This window comes from Micropterus salmoides, unplaced genomic scaffold (assembly GCF_014851395.1).
Source record: "Micropterus salmoides isolate LMB-PRFRI ecotype aquatic unplaced genomic scaffold, ASM1485139v1 Ms_hic_scaffold_7, whole genome shotgun sequence".
In the NCBI taxonomy this organism is placed as follows: Eukaryota; Metazoa; Chordata; class Actinopteri; order Centrarchiformes; family Centrarchidae; genus Micropterus; species Micropterus salmoides.
In genome coordinates, this window is record NW_024044459.1 from 33706352 (window position 1) to 33720850 (window position 14499).

Consider the following 14499-nt stretch of genomic DNA (forward strand, 5'->3'; position numbering starts at 1 on the left):
TGCTGATGAAGGCATGTGCTCAGTCCTGGTACTCCTGGACCTTAGCGCTGCATTTGACACCACTGATCACAACATCATGTTAGACAGACTGAGGCACTGGGTGGGGATCTCTGGTACTGCATTAGAATGGTTTTCATCGTGCCTGTCCTATAGGAGGTTCTGTGTGTCTGTGAATAACTGTCTCTCTTCATTCTGTTCAGTTAAATATGGTGTGCCTCAGGGGCCAGACTTAGGACCCATTTTTATTTTCCTTTGCTTCCCCTTGGACACATTATCCAGAAACATGGTGTTTCTTTTCATATTTAGGCCTGGATGTCAAATAATTTCCTTCAGCTGAACTCAGGCAAAACAGAGATCCTAGTCATTGGGTCCCAGCAAATGGCAAAGCAAATACTGCCATCTGCTGGTTCCCTAGTGAATCACATTAAGCCTGTTGCAAAGAATCTTGGTGTCTGGTTCAATAGTAGTTTCAGTTTTGAGCAGCACACCACAAAGCTTGTGCAATCATGTTTTTACCAGCTTAGAAATATATTTAAAAAAAATACAAATTCTGTTAACTTTTAAGGACACTGAGACCATTTTACACGCTTTCATCTCACCACGCTTTGATTACTACAACAGCCTTTTACTTGCTTGACCCAAAAATCTATTGATTGACTCCAGACTGTCTAGAACTGAGCTGCCAGGCTTTTAACCAGAACAAAGATATTTGACCACATCATCCTTGTTTTAGCTTCATTACACTGGCTCCCAGTATGTTTTAGAATTGACTTTAAAATTTTATTGATAACTTTTAAAGCTCTTCATGGCCTCTCTCCCTGTTATATATCTGACCTTTTAGTCCCACGCGCACCAGCACGTACCTCGGGCAGAGGTCTGCTGTCTGTTCAAGAGTCTCGACTGAAAACTTAAAGGGGACAGAGCGTTTGCTGTCAGGGCCCCGAGGCTCTGGAACAGCCTGCCCGAGGAAATCAGGTCAGCTGAGTCAGTGAACTCTTTTAAGTCCCTTCTTAAAACATAGTTTTATTGGAGCGCCTTTCCCGATCTTATTTGATTTTATATTTTTCTATTTTATATATATTTTACATTTTTTTTAAACGTGTATTTTTAGTCTCTTCAGTGCTTTTATCTGTTTTATGTGCTTTGTTTTACATTAGTTAAAGCACTTGCTTGTAACTTGCTTTTGAAACATGCTCTACTAGATTATTATTATTGTTTTTGAAAACAGCACCAATTCAAATGTTGTTTATCCCCCTGTTCACCTTATTTTTGAGAATAAATTGCACTGCATGCAAGTAACCTATTAATTAATATGATTCCCGATTAAACTGTACGACATATTTGAGGCGTTCCTTTGCAGAAACAGATATCTCCTTTTTAACCTAAATATGGATCTTTTTGTGTGCGTTGCAAAGGATCTTAAATGATGGGGGGTTTTGTGCACTTCCGGGGATATCAAACGGGTGTTTATTTATTCAGAAAGGCTTTAGGCCTATAATACTCTAATAATATAGTATAATATAATAATATTTCGATTTATTTTACACAATAGTATCCATTTCAAATTTTCATCCTTTAGCAATGTGAATCGCCATTGCATATGCACGTTGCCAGCCCTGTTTTGTACGTACACACTGTTTATAAATTAAGGCCCAGGTCTGTACTACTGCCTCTTCAACCTAGAACCATGAATGTTGAAACATTACTTTCATAATGGCTCAGTTTAGAGAGTTAAAAGGCTTTGCATGGCGTTCACTGTATTATTTATACCAGTCACACATCTTTTCAGATCTTCACATTGTTCCTTGAGGGCAGACGTAGTTTTTCAACTAAGGAGGGGTTAGGATGAGAAAACCTTTTAACTTGAATTTGAGTAATATGTTTTTTCTTCAATCTTTAAGATTACATCGATGTGTATGGGTACAATAAAAGAAGATTCATAGTCAGTCCTAGAAAATAATTTAAAGTCTATGTGTGGTTATGTTGAAAAACCTTTTTGAGATTTTGACTGCAGTGATATGAGGGTTCAGGCAGATCTGAGGTTCCTCTTCGCCTGTCAGGGATTCCTCTGCTTTGTCAGCCTCCTGCTGTGTGAACAAAGTCGACTCCTCACACCGGTTCGGCTCACAGCAGGACACACTCAGAAATTCAGCTGACGTCAAAACACTTCTGCAATCTTCTGAGTCAGTCAGCAATGGGAAGGAGACTTATTTTTGTAATTTGTGTTTTGATTTGGCTTTGCAGTGAAAATACAGAGAGAATGGCTGTCAAAGGGTGAGGGTTCAGTAATGCAGACAGAAAAACGTGTTTGTTTGAATTTAAAAGCTTGTCGTTTATTGCTCTTGAAGATGCTTGCCATTCACGTCCCTGGTGTGTTTTTAGTTTAGTTGCAGTTATACCCATAAAAAACATTCAGCAGTTGGTACAGAAATATGTTGAGCTGATTTGTTGACAGTGTGAGACTAACATTACACATTTATAGGAGTTTATTTGTTATTCTGCTCCACCAGTGGGAATAGCTGTTGCCGAGGCAACACTTCCTCTCTTTGGAGAGTGTGAGGAAAGGAGAAGTCCAAGGAATGACAACCGGTTGTATTTTGGGCTGCAGTGTGTGGGCTGAGAAGCAGATAGCAGGGAGATTCCTGTGACAATCGGTGGGAGGTTCACAGGACACATTGGTCTCTGTCTGACAGGAAAGAGGCAACAGTCTACTTAATAGCCTCTGGAAGAGCCTGTGGGAGGTTGTGATCTCTGTCTGCTAGCATGTGATCTCTACTTTAAACCTCATGAATCAGACGTTTTGCATCTTGCTTTGTTAATGGTGTTTGGCATGGCCATCAATTGTCCAATAAAACTGCTTATGTCGTCAATAAAACGTGTCTGCCTTTTACATTAGGCCTCGAGTCAGACAATATTTTTCATTAAAAAGTAAATGTAAGTGCTGCAAAGCAAAAGCTAGCAGAGATTAATACACCCAGCTGTGGGAAACCATAAAGAAACAAAGCCCACAGGTGCATGCTGGGATGGCAGTCGGATGAGAGATGCATCGGCTGCTGCAGCAGCAAAGTGATCAGCGGTAAAGAGTGAGCAAGTGAGTCTGACAGCAAAAATAAACTGCTCACTTGGTGGCGGACAACTCAGCCAACACATCAGCCAATACAGAGCGAAACACCACTTGAGTCTTGTCTGATGTATTGGTAACACCACGAGAAGTGGTCGCCACGAGCACATTTTCTTCAGAGGTCAAGCAATTAACAAATGTTTCCTCAGAATATACCGGAATTCTCCACCTGTAATATTAAACTGTCGAATGTGACCATACAAGTTGATAATATATAGTATGTAACATTACAAAATCTCATTAGAAAATACATCTAAAATCAAAGTTTAAATCAAAATCAAAATCAAAGGGGGGGGTGACGCCCTCAGCTGTGTGTGAGCACTTTAAACTGAATGACAATGGCAGTGTGGCAGTTATGGGGTTTATTCATTTTACAATTGCTTAATTTCATCACAGATTAAAAAAAGTCAAATAGCCTTTAAAATGTAGGCTATTTGACTTTTTTAATTAATCAGTAGCCTAAATTGAAGCCTACAACAAACTAACAACAACATAATGAACACATTTATGTCATTATATTAGGCCGAGTGAACAAGAACATGTAGTAGGCTATAATAAAAGTTAAAAGTGATCACGCATAATAACGCTTCATTAGCGCTCATCCCCATCTGCTCTCTCTACTCTCCTTGGACATCCGTCCGTCTAATATATTCCCATATTCTGCTCTGGACCTGCTCAGTTCAGCCTTTCACTCTGGACTCTCAGGTAGGGACGGTTCCAACCTGCTCTGCACAGCAGCCACCAACCCGGTTCTGCACCCACCTAATCTTCCGCTTTTCCCCGGCTCAATCTCCCGTCCCTTCAACCCCACAGTAAATATTCCTCTTTTCTATTCCTCATTATCTCTCCCTCACTCATTTCATTGCCAAAACCTCTTGGGCATCTATCCGTCTTTTGCTGTTCTGCTAATGTCTATCAGATATGGAGCTGTAGCTCGCAACAGCCAGCTTATCAACAGTTGTTTAAACAATCGGCATAGAGCCCCCCACCCCCCTTCCATGGTGGCGGCAGCGGCGCTTCTATTAATCGTTTTAATTATTTTCGAAGCTTCAAAGCTCAAAAAATGACATTCGGACCCGCCCTACAAAACATTGAATAAGCAATAGCAAATCGGCAGAATAAAATTACACTAAATGCAGTAGTAGTATTGCATGTACAGTGAAAGAAAGATGCATAGGTACGATATATACTTAAAGTCCCCGGTGATAGTTTTAAATAGCTGGAAACACACAACACACACATTATCCCTTCAACAAAGAACTCGCTTGCTGTATGAAGACACACTGAAATACTGATCACACCCCACCTGTCTTCTTTTATCTCGCCTCTTGTGTCTTTTATTCCTGTAATGTGGAGTGTGTGTCTCTGCGCTCTTAAACAGATTTAAAGCTGGCGTTTATTGTTGTGCTGCACCGCCCTGTTATCGCTGCATTCCCCCCATTCTTCTCCCCCTCAGCACCCGCTGGCCAGATGGTGTCACTCCAGGAGCTAATTCAGCCCTCGCACATGTGTGCAACACAAACGCTTACACTTACACAAACACACTCATAGCAACATACACAATTTAGGATTTACTGAGCTTCACACATGCACACTTACTCATATTCTGACTGCAGTATACATTGCTGTACTGAAAATAGCTGCGTGCACACACTCAGAAAGCACACAGTAGAAAGCAACATATGCAACCACAGGACAATTTGGCATGCGTGAAGACAACATCATGCACAGCTCTCATATTGCATTTACTCATTCATTCACTTGTTCGCGCACTATGGGGTTCATTAACATGCAGATACAGTATATGTTTAGATAAACATACAAACCAGCAGCATGTTACACAGTCAAAAGAACACTTAAAGGGTCATAAAAGATGCAGTTTCATTCCACTAGCTTAAAAAATACAATCAAATGGGTCTAGAGAGCAATAGAAGATGGTGGAGGAAGTGAAAGAGAGGTCCTCTTTCTTTCACTCCCTATGGACTAAGAGGAGGACTAGCACCACCTGCACATACACTACAACACAGCAGTGTTTCTAGGTCAAGAGAAAATCTCCAGGCCAACAGCCACTGGAAAACCACCCAATAGGCTCCAAAATACTGGAGATCCCGCTTGTTCCTGCTCGCCTGCACAATGGCCTCTTTCAGCCATAGGTGTCATTTACTCTGGGGACGCTGGGGACATGTCCCAACCACTATTTGAAATGGCTGATTTTGTCCGCATCACTTTTTTAAAGCATAATTTGTTTTTGTTTTTTTAAAACATTTTGAAATATAGCTTGCAGTAAAATAACAAATGCAAATGCCTTTAGAAAGGTTTATTTGCACAATAAGAAAACATGCAAAGCAACTAAAATATAGAAGAAACAAATGTGCTTTAAGCCTAAAAAAACAAGCTACTTTTTTTGAGCCAAGTTTTCCGTTCTCTCCCTTTGAACATAACAAAAGAGGAGGGAAGACTCAATCATGCCTACATATGTGTTGATCTACAGGACAAACGGATCTGAAAGCAAAACAATGCCTGAGAGATGCACTGCATTAGATTCTATTATATATATTTTGGAATTTCGCATGTATCTTTTGTTTCCTTTCACATAAATAAAAATATTTCCACCATAAATTGGTGCAGAAACTTTCACCAGAATGCAGGAAATGAAGTGTTCAGTGATCAAAATATTCCTGGGGGAGAACCCCCAGACACCCCACTCATACATCTCGGCATTGAGGATATCTTCAAAACACTGTTTAAGGATCTTTTTGTCTTGTTCTCGTGAACCTAATCTAGTCTTCACACCCCTAATCCGAGCCCCTGTGTCCCCACCACTTTTCAACACAAAGTGACGCCCATGCTTTCATCTGCCACAGATTAAGCAGCAAGACGTGTTTCACCTTTTGTCTTTAAAGTAGGCCGCCCATTTGAATCCTAATGTCACTACAGATGTGAGTGGTACAACATCTGTAAATGTTTTACCATGAAGACTCACTTTTTGGTCTCTTACGGCAGAGGAGAGCTATCATCATGGATGTTTACAAAAGAATATAACCTTAGTGGCAATTTTGAAAGCTATGATGTACAATTATGCTAAAATCAGGATTATTGTATATAAGTAAGAAAAATGCAGACAAAATATTGTCACTTCAGTGGGTAAATGTTTAGAAGGTAGAAATCTTTAGAAGGTGGCAGATTGCTGGCATGAAACTAGATTAGTGTTTAGTTTATTAAATATGAGAATAATTATTGTCTACAAAAAATAACATGTTTTAAGCTTCAGACGAGTGTCATTGCTTTCATGTTGATGCTTTTGCCCACAAATCATCCTAAATAAATCACACATGATTCAAATTCAGCTTTAATGGATGCATGCTGCTGCAAAACAGAAAGCAAGCGCAGCAACGAAGTGAACAACAGTGTGTGAAGCAGAAAGGGAAAGAAGTCCTCGCATGTTGGCTCCCGTTAGCTGAACAAGGGCAGCAGCAAGCTGACCTGCCAGGGATTAACACCTCACATCTCCTGTTCATTCCCCCCGTACTCCCATAACGCACTGCACACAGCAGCACCCCCAAAAAACTAGCTTAGACTCACAAAGGATTAGGCCTTTAAACCGTGAAGTCAAATGAACAGGAAAAATACACAGCATTGATTAACAAAAGGTGAAAGGGATGCGCTTCATTTAATCTGTGTGCTAGCAAATTATGCAACATTGATCACTGTAGAAATGTGTGCTTTCTCTTGTTCACAGCCTGATAAGCCTCTTGGCACGCTCTCTTTTCTCTCTTTGAGGCAATAACCTTCTGATTATATGCTTTGAGAGAAAGGGGGCCGGTAAATGAGTGTATGTTCTAAGTTAATCAAAGATGTTGCTGACAGCAGCATTAGGTGGAAGGTGTATGCTCTGCCGTCTCTGCGGAGCTTCACATGTGCGACACTAACAAAGCCAACGAGCGCTGCATGATTAAATCAGTCCAGTTTATATCAGGACAAGTCAGAGTGATTTATCTGACATGCCAAGAGCCGTGGTAATGCGTACAGAATCAGCCCAACAACTGAACAATAAATCTACACAACTGCACCACAGCCAGCTTAAAAGGACCTAAACACTGCTGAAGTGGTACGACAAATGACTCAGCTCTGCTGCTTTTGTATCGTACGGTAAGATGAAATAGGTGAATTTATTTGAATATTAACCTCCTTGAATTCCTTTTACATCAGGGTTGCTTGAAAATATCATTCATCTCATGAATAGATTTTATAAACTCAAAAAAAAACAGTTCACCGCAGCATTCAGATGCTAAAGTCTTGCTGGAAATGAGCTTTTGTATATAAACTACTTGGATTACGCCAACCGCCTGAGATTTGAATGTCATGCTGCTGTTACACAGTCACGCTTTCATGGCTGAGAAATGTGATACTAATAAGTTACTCAGACTTCATACAATGTAGGCCTACTGACATTATGTCAGGGCAAATTAAATAATACATTTCTTGTTCATGTGATGTTTGAAAATTCCACCATTACTTCCTTTAAAGTGATGTCAACTATTTTGAAGCAGGACATTCCCCCCAGGAAATTCACATGCCTGTTTCATGGGATTTTTAAAGGCAGTGTGTATCATTAAGCTCTTATCAACATTGCATTTCATTTCACATATAACATTTGTGCAATTTATAAATCCATGTGTGCTGGTTTGTAGTCGTCTTCTTCACTGCTTGTTGCTATGTTTGTGGGCGCTGCCACCAGCAACTGTCGCTCAGCGGAATAGTGTGAAACCAATGGCAGGATGTGAATCATGCTGCTTGTGTGCCTGGGGACCCCCTTTGCAAAGACATTGCTTCACATTGTACCTTTTAATGCAGGCTGTTGGACAGACATTTGAAGCGTCAACACAGAATACATAGAGGATCAGATGGTCTCTACTGCATTGTCACCCTGTAATTAAAGCATGTTTAGAGCAGAAGTTGACACAAATGTCACGCTGTCTGAACATGCCGCACACCTCTAACTTGCTTCTTCAGGAAACTAAATCAGGAACTCATCCCAAGTCCAGTTGTTTTCTACAATTGTATGACACAGCACATCCAGTTTGTTTTTTCACATACTTCCATGCATTCCTCTTGTAGTACTTGATGCACCTTCAATGAAATTTGCAAAGCAGTTTTGCGGTATTTAATTGACAGTTTTGCTTCGGCTTTGTTGAACAGAAGATAGTACTAACAGTGGTGAATTTTCAAGAAGGCCCTGTAAACTCTTTGTGGCACTGCTTAATGTCGAGGTATACCCTGCAGAGCTCTTTGTGTCTAAATAATTACTGGTCTCAGAGTGCAGAGAAAGCGTGATGATGTGCATTAGACACCACCACCTCTCTTTATCTCCCTCTGTCTTCACACAGCCTATCTCTTTTTCTGCACTCCAGCCTCCATTTGTGAGACCCGTTTGCCTTCTGGTTTATGCATGCCTCATGAAGAGACCCCCTCACCCTTTGCAAGCAACTTAAGGCTTGCTGACATTCCTCTGTGCAGAATGCGTAAACCTTCCTTTGGGAGCTGAATGTGCTTCCATGGTGGATCTCAAGGCCCAAGCATAACCATGTAAAGCCATGCACTTTATTGTTGCAGGCATGGAAACCTGTGTCGGATTTTATGCACTCAAACCCCCCCCCCCCCCCCCCCCCCCCCCCCCCACACCACACTCACACACACACTCCAGTCCCCATGCAGCCTGGAACAGCAACAAAGCTCTCCCGTACTGTTGCCAGGGTAACGTGGTCGGGTCAAACCAGTCAGGCGGTCTCTCCTGTCCCCCGCACTCCCTCCACTCAATTGCACTCTCACGGTTTCTGTTTCTCTGTCCATCCTCCTTGTCCTCTCCTCTTTCCCTCTTCCCTGCCATCAATTCCCCCCCCCCCCCCCCCCCGGCTCAACGCATCATAAGCCACTTCTTCTCCAGGCAAAATAGGGTAAAATGAGGAAGATTCACCACTAGGATCGCTTTGTCTAATTAAGGTCTGTAGAAATGAACTGCAATTGTTTTCATTCTGGCCCATACAATTAAAAGGGACACTTGGAAAGTCGTAAAGAATTTGAGGGTTGAGGGTCATTGAGGGTTAAAAGATAGCATCATGCTTTCCCAAGACCTAACCCTAAACTAAATGTAGAATGACTAAACATGCAGGGCTACACTACACATCCAGACTAACTTTTTTTACTAGGACTGTAGCCCCAAAATGAAAATTTTATGGGTATAGGCTGAAAATTTTGGGGCACACACCTTAAATCAAGCTGCAACCCAATTTTTTACATTTTAACTGTATTGCTGATAAATGCTTTGGTAATTAATAATAATTAATTTACAGAAACTACAACGTTCTGTTTTATTTTAGTTCACAGTCACATTTTAATTGAATATTGCTTAAACAAATGCACCTACTGGAAGTGGCCATGCCATTTCATTTGTGTATTTGTCTCAGCGTATTTTGTGTTTTTAGCTGCTGTTGTGCTTTATTAAGGTGTCGTGCATAAACTGTGCAGTGACAGTTGCCTCAGCAAACTAGGTTTTCCCTTGCAAGTAGTTGACCACATCTAGCTTTTTGGTGTTTTTGCAAAATCTAAGCCATGTAAACTCCCTCAGCCAGGGGCGGACTACCACAATAATTCAGGTAAGGAATTTGACTCAATCCAAGGCCAACCCGTTCACGCAAACCACCAGACCGCTAATGTTGTAGACTAACCCTATCTGTTGGTATAACGGTTACCAAAATAGGTATAGATGTTGCCATTGTGTTCATCTGGGTAGAAAGTTATCCACATTACAAAATACAAACATTTGGGACTGACCATTAAAGTAGCCTGTCTGAACACTGAGATTTCAAGGTGGCTCTTGGTGCACCCTCAAAAACCCCTGAGAAGTAGCCTATCATAGCACATACAAATGTACAAGGCTAGACACTATTAGCCGACACTTTTAAAAAGAGAACGAGGCCTACAAAGTTTGCTCAAATATTCAAATGATTATCTTTATATTCAAGCATCAATCAAAAAAAAAAAAACATAACCTACAACAATAAAAGTAAGTAGGCCTATAATGCAAAAGTCCAAAAAGCTCTTCTATAGCTGGCAAAAAATGTTCAGTCACTGGTGTCCAGAAAGTAAACAGCGCAAAAACAAACACATCTATCTTTCAATAATTTCTACTAGATATGTTTTAATGTTTTCTAGCCTCTAAAGAAAATACAGTTGTATGGCCATGATTAAACAGCGCACACTAGCCGTTGCCATGATTCCTATCCACAGAGCGGTGTCTGTTCACGAGAGGACGCAGACAGAGCGTTGCGACCCATCTAAACAGGTCCTGAGACACACAGTCAAAAACATTTGTCCAGCTGCGTGGAAATTCTATGTTATCACTGCCGCTGGTCAAGCTGACAACTGGCATGCCAAAAAGGCAAATCTCCCGGTGCAGAGTCGCTCCCTCATAGTTTTTCAACATCAAATAAAATTTTTTTTAAATGTTGTCAAATTTGGAGGTTGCACATGTGCGAGTAAAAAAAACCCACTTGCACTGTCTCAAAAAATGGTTGTTAAATGCAAGAATTGGGTCCCAGTCTGGAGCCCTGACATACCATTTTTTCTGACAGCAACGCGTTTACTTTACAATTATTTGCATCAGTATTTTACTCTTTTCATTTGGAAATGGGTTTTTAACAATACAGAGTGTGATAAGGCTGCTCCATTATGTGTAGAAATAATTTAGTAACCGTTTTATAAAAGAAAAACCCCACTTCAGGCCTTTGGCATATGGAAATTATATCACAACTAAGCCATTGCTGGCAGACATACAGTGATGGATTACCCTTCTTCTCCTGCAGCTATTATAGATCTACCGTCGGAGTTGTGGACTGTGAATAAATGGAAATGACACATTTAGACAATTGAAATCTGTTTCACAGCAGACATGGGACAGCAATGAGAGCAGGTGCAAATGTGCTAAACAAAGTCCAATTGCTCGGTGATGCTTGAGCTTAGATATTACAATTAACATTAGCCAAAATCCTGGCATGTACTGAATAAACAGAGAAGCATGACACAGATTTTACACCCAGGCCCACGTCTGTTTCACTTACCTTAGAACTCTGTGTTGCATTTTGTCTTTGAAACTGGTCTAAACTGTACATGCCATCAGACTTTAGTCCTGAGATTTAAACACGGGGTCACAGAAGGATAGCAAAGAGATATGTACTGTAGGGGTGGCTTCTCATGTTATTGTCTAACTGTCTAAGATAAGATGAGATTACTTTAGCATAGTCTTCAAATGAGGTCACTAGCTTACACTTTATTTATTGTTCACTTAAAAAAACAAAGATCTGAGGACGATTTGATTCACCAAAAAGCGAGGAGGTGTTTAACAAAGCCCATCACATAAGTTAGCCCATATCAAAGCTTTTCAGTGGTAATGTTACGTAAGTGCCTTAGCCCACACACACATTCAAATTTCAAAGTTCAAACAGCATAATACTGTAGCTGGAAAGGAACTTCATAGTGATGCTGAATGTAGCTTGGGTGAGTGATGTGTGTCACACAGGGATAAGTGTTGAGTATCTGGAGCTCTACATTATTTGTGGAGTTTAGATTGAAGTCTCAATAACATGTTGATACAACGGAGTGGCAGCTTCTCCCCATGTACACATTTTATTTTTGTTTATTTTATGAGACACAAATTTCACTAGGAAAAGAAGTGGAAAAAGATCTGAGTGTAGTGATTTAACAATCAACACATATTTCTAACAAATTTAGACCATTAAGACAGAATTTTCCTCTGACTGTTTAAGAGTCAAGGATGGACTACAACATTGGTGACTAAATCCAATTTGTGATTAGAGCTTTGGCACAATAATTTACTATCAAGAACTTAGCTGAGATCACTAATATCCAGATTATAACTGGAAATATACAAACAGAAATGGGACAAAAAGAAGTCATTGAGGGTTAGTTGGCAATTAGATGTATAGCAAAAGTTATAACTGTGCTATGGTTTAAAGGTTAAAGTCAATCATTGATCTCTGAATTGTCATGAGCAATGGCAGATGGACATTAAGATTTAATTTTCATAATATTTAAGACAATACAAGTAGAACATGTCCCAATATTTTATTACTACAAATGATATTTTTACTTTACATCTCCTATGATGCTGAGAGCAGCAGCCTGAGCTTGCCTTGCACACGGTCTTCCAAACAAACAGAGATGATGCCAATCCTCTTTTCGTATATTAGAAACAAAAAAGGATGAACGTGTCAAACTGTCAAATAATGCTAATAATTGATCACACCACTTTTTCTCGGTTTGTTGTCAAAGGCAAGTTTCTATATATAACCGAGGAGACATTTGAAATTACAATCCATCTTCCTGACTTGATTTTTATTGATGGACATTGATACTGCAGCTCCAGCTCTGCCTAGAAGGAGGAAATCCCCTGGTTAGCTTGGCAACCTTTTATCACGTTGTGAAAAAATACAGTATCACAGAGAAACACTGCTTTTGAAAGTTTGTCTCATAGTTTCTCTGAACTAAGGATACTGATAGAGGTTTCGATGCTTTAGACTTCACTGTTTGCTCTGGCAGTTAGATTTAGATCTATATTCTGATCAACTTTACTGTGTTAAAAGCATGGAAGTGACTCACAATGGAAAAAAAATCAATCTTCACGCAGTCACTGAGTGTCGTACCCAGTCTTAAAAAGTGTTAAGGCAATTTTTTCCTTTAAACTAGAGAGAAGAAAATCTCATATCTAGAAACACTTCATTTGTTTTTAAACAGCTTCTGCAAGGAGGTTGGGAATTGTACAAGCAAGTAAGAAAAGAAACAACCCAGCTACAACCATGTTCAGTGTAGCACAAAACAAATTATGCAAAGACTCCTGCTCTAGAACATTGTGATGAAGGTGTGTGTGGGCAATTTAGGATACATGGTGCCCGGATTTTGCACTTTGTCATAGAAACCTTCCTCCTCTTCATGGCCAGATTTTGCAGTGCCTGACACATGAACACCTTTTATCATGGAAGGTGTCATTCATTAGCAGTTATGGGGTTAATGTTCTAGCCATCTGCTAACCTCCCACCCTTGGAGCCAATAATTTGATTATTCATATGGAGTGCTGAGCTGACTGCAGTCGGGCCCGGCTGTGAACAGATGTTGAATCGTGAACCAGCAGCCCTTGGCCTTGAACTTCATGCAGCTTGGAGCAGCGGTGTGTCATCCTCTGCCGTTCAGATCTCAACCGACAGGCTTTACCAAGCAACAGCAAGTCACCAGCTCTACTTGGGCCTGATGAGATTTGAAAATAAGAGGTAGCAGAAGCCCAGGACAAGGATGCAATTCAGTCACTAAACACAGATGCAGGCAGGTAGGCAGGCTGACAGCTGTGTGTTCTACAGGCTGGCAGATGTACACGTGCCCCACATTGTGTGCCAGTTTGTATATCATGTAAGCCATGTCCTTAACTTTGCCCACGCTGTCAGAATAGAGCTCGGTTTGACCTCAGCTCTGTGATTAATGCCTCCTTCATGTCATGTCATGTAAGATAGGAAGATGGATGGAAGGCGGCAATGGGAAAGATTCCCATGTTTACGCCTCGCAGAGCTTTCACATCAGTGGAGAATTCAATGTTACAAAATGTTAGCTATAATTCGTAAATGTACAGTATGTAGTAACGTAGGAGTAACAAACTGTCTGACCGACTTTCAGCTAGTGGTGTTCTGGTCTTGGTTGTACACTGAAATTGACTGAACTTTGAGCACGGGGGCAATCTTGATTCAGCGTCTAAACCTTTTTCATAAAAAAACAACCCCGACACAAAGCAATTCTGCTTTTGATCGTGTGTGTAGAGCGCCTGCTGATAAATGTTGTTTGAAGACTTAAAGGAAGAAGAAAAAATATGTATGCCCAGAATATTGCTATAAAATGGTAAATGGTTTGTTTATCTTGGTCTTTTCTACCTTAACGGACAAAGTGCTTTACAATTTTCCTCTCATTCACCCATCCATTTGTGCTGAATTACATTGAACGACACACTTTGGCTGGCGTTAGACATCAGGGTTTGTTTGCTTTTTTCATGCACTTTCATATTCTTTAGTAACCAGATCTTTTTGTACCATTATTATAACTGGAATGTGGACCTGATCTTTATTTACAAGTAAGAAATGGTTGGTTATGGTAACTCTAACATAACAGACATACAGTATGTATAACATTAGCTCATAATTCATGGTGCCTCATGTAGTGTTTGCATTTTGCATTTCAAGCACTCTCGACACTTCATTAAATATTAGTTTTTTGTGCATTACAGTGACAAGAAATGTGTAATACAACACCAGCTCAGTGTTTCA

General features: G+C 40.4%; 1 protein-coding gene across 11 annotated transcripts in view; it reads left to right on the plus strand.

The window, feature by feature from the left end:
- fbrsl1 (fibrosin-like 1) overlaps positions 1 to 14499 on the plus strand; it is a 376696-nt gene that overhangs the window by 163046 nt on the left and 199151 nt on the right. The gene's annotated exons all lie outside the window — the stretch shown is intronic.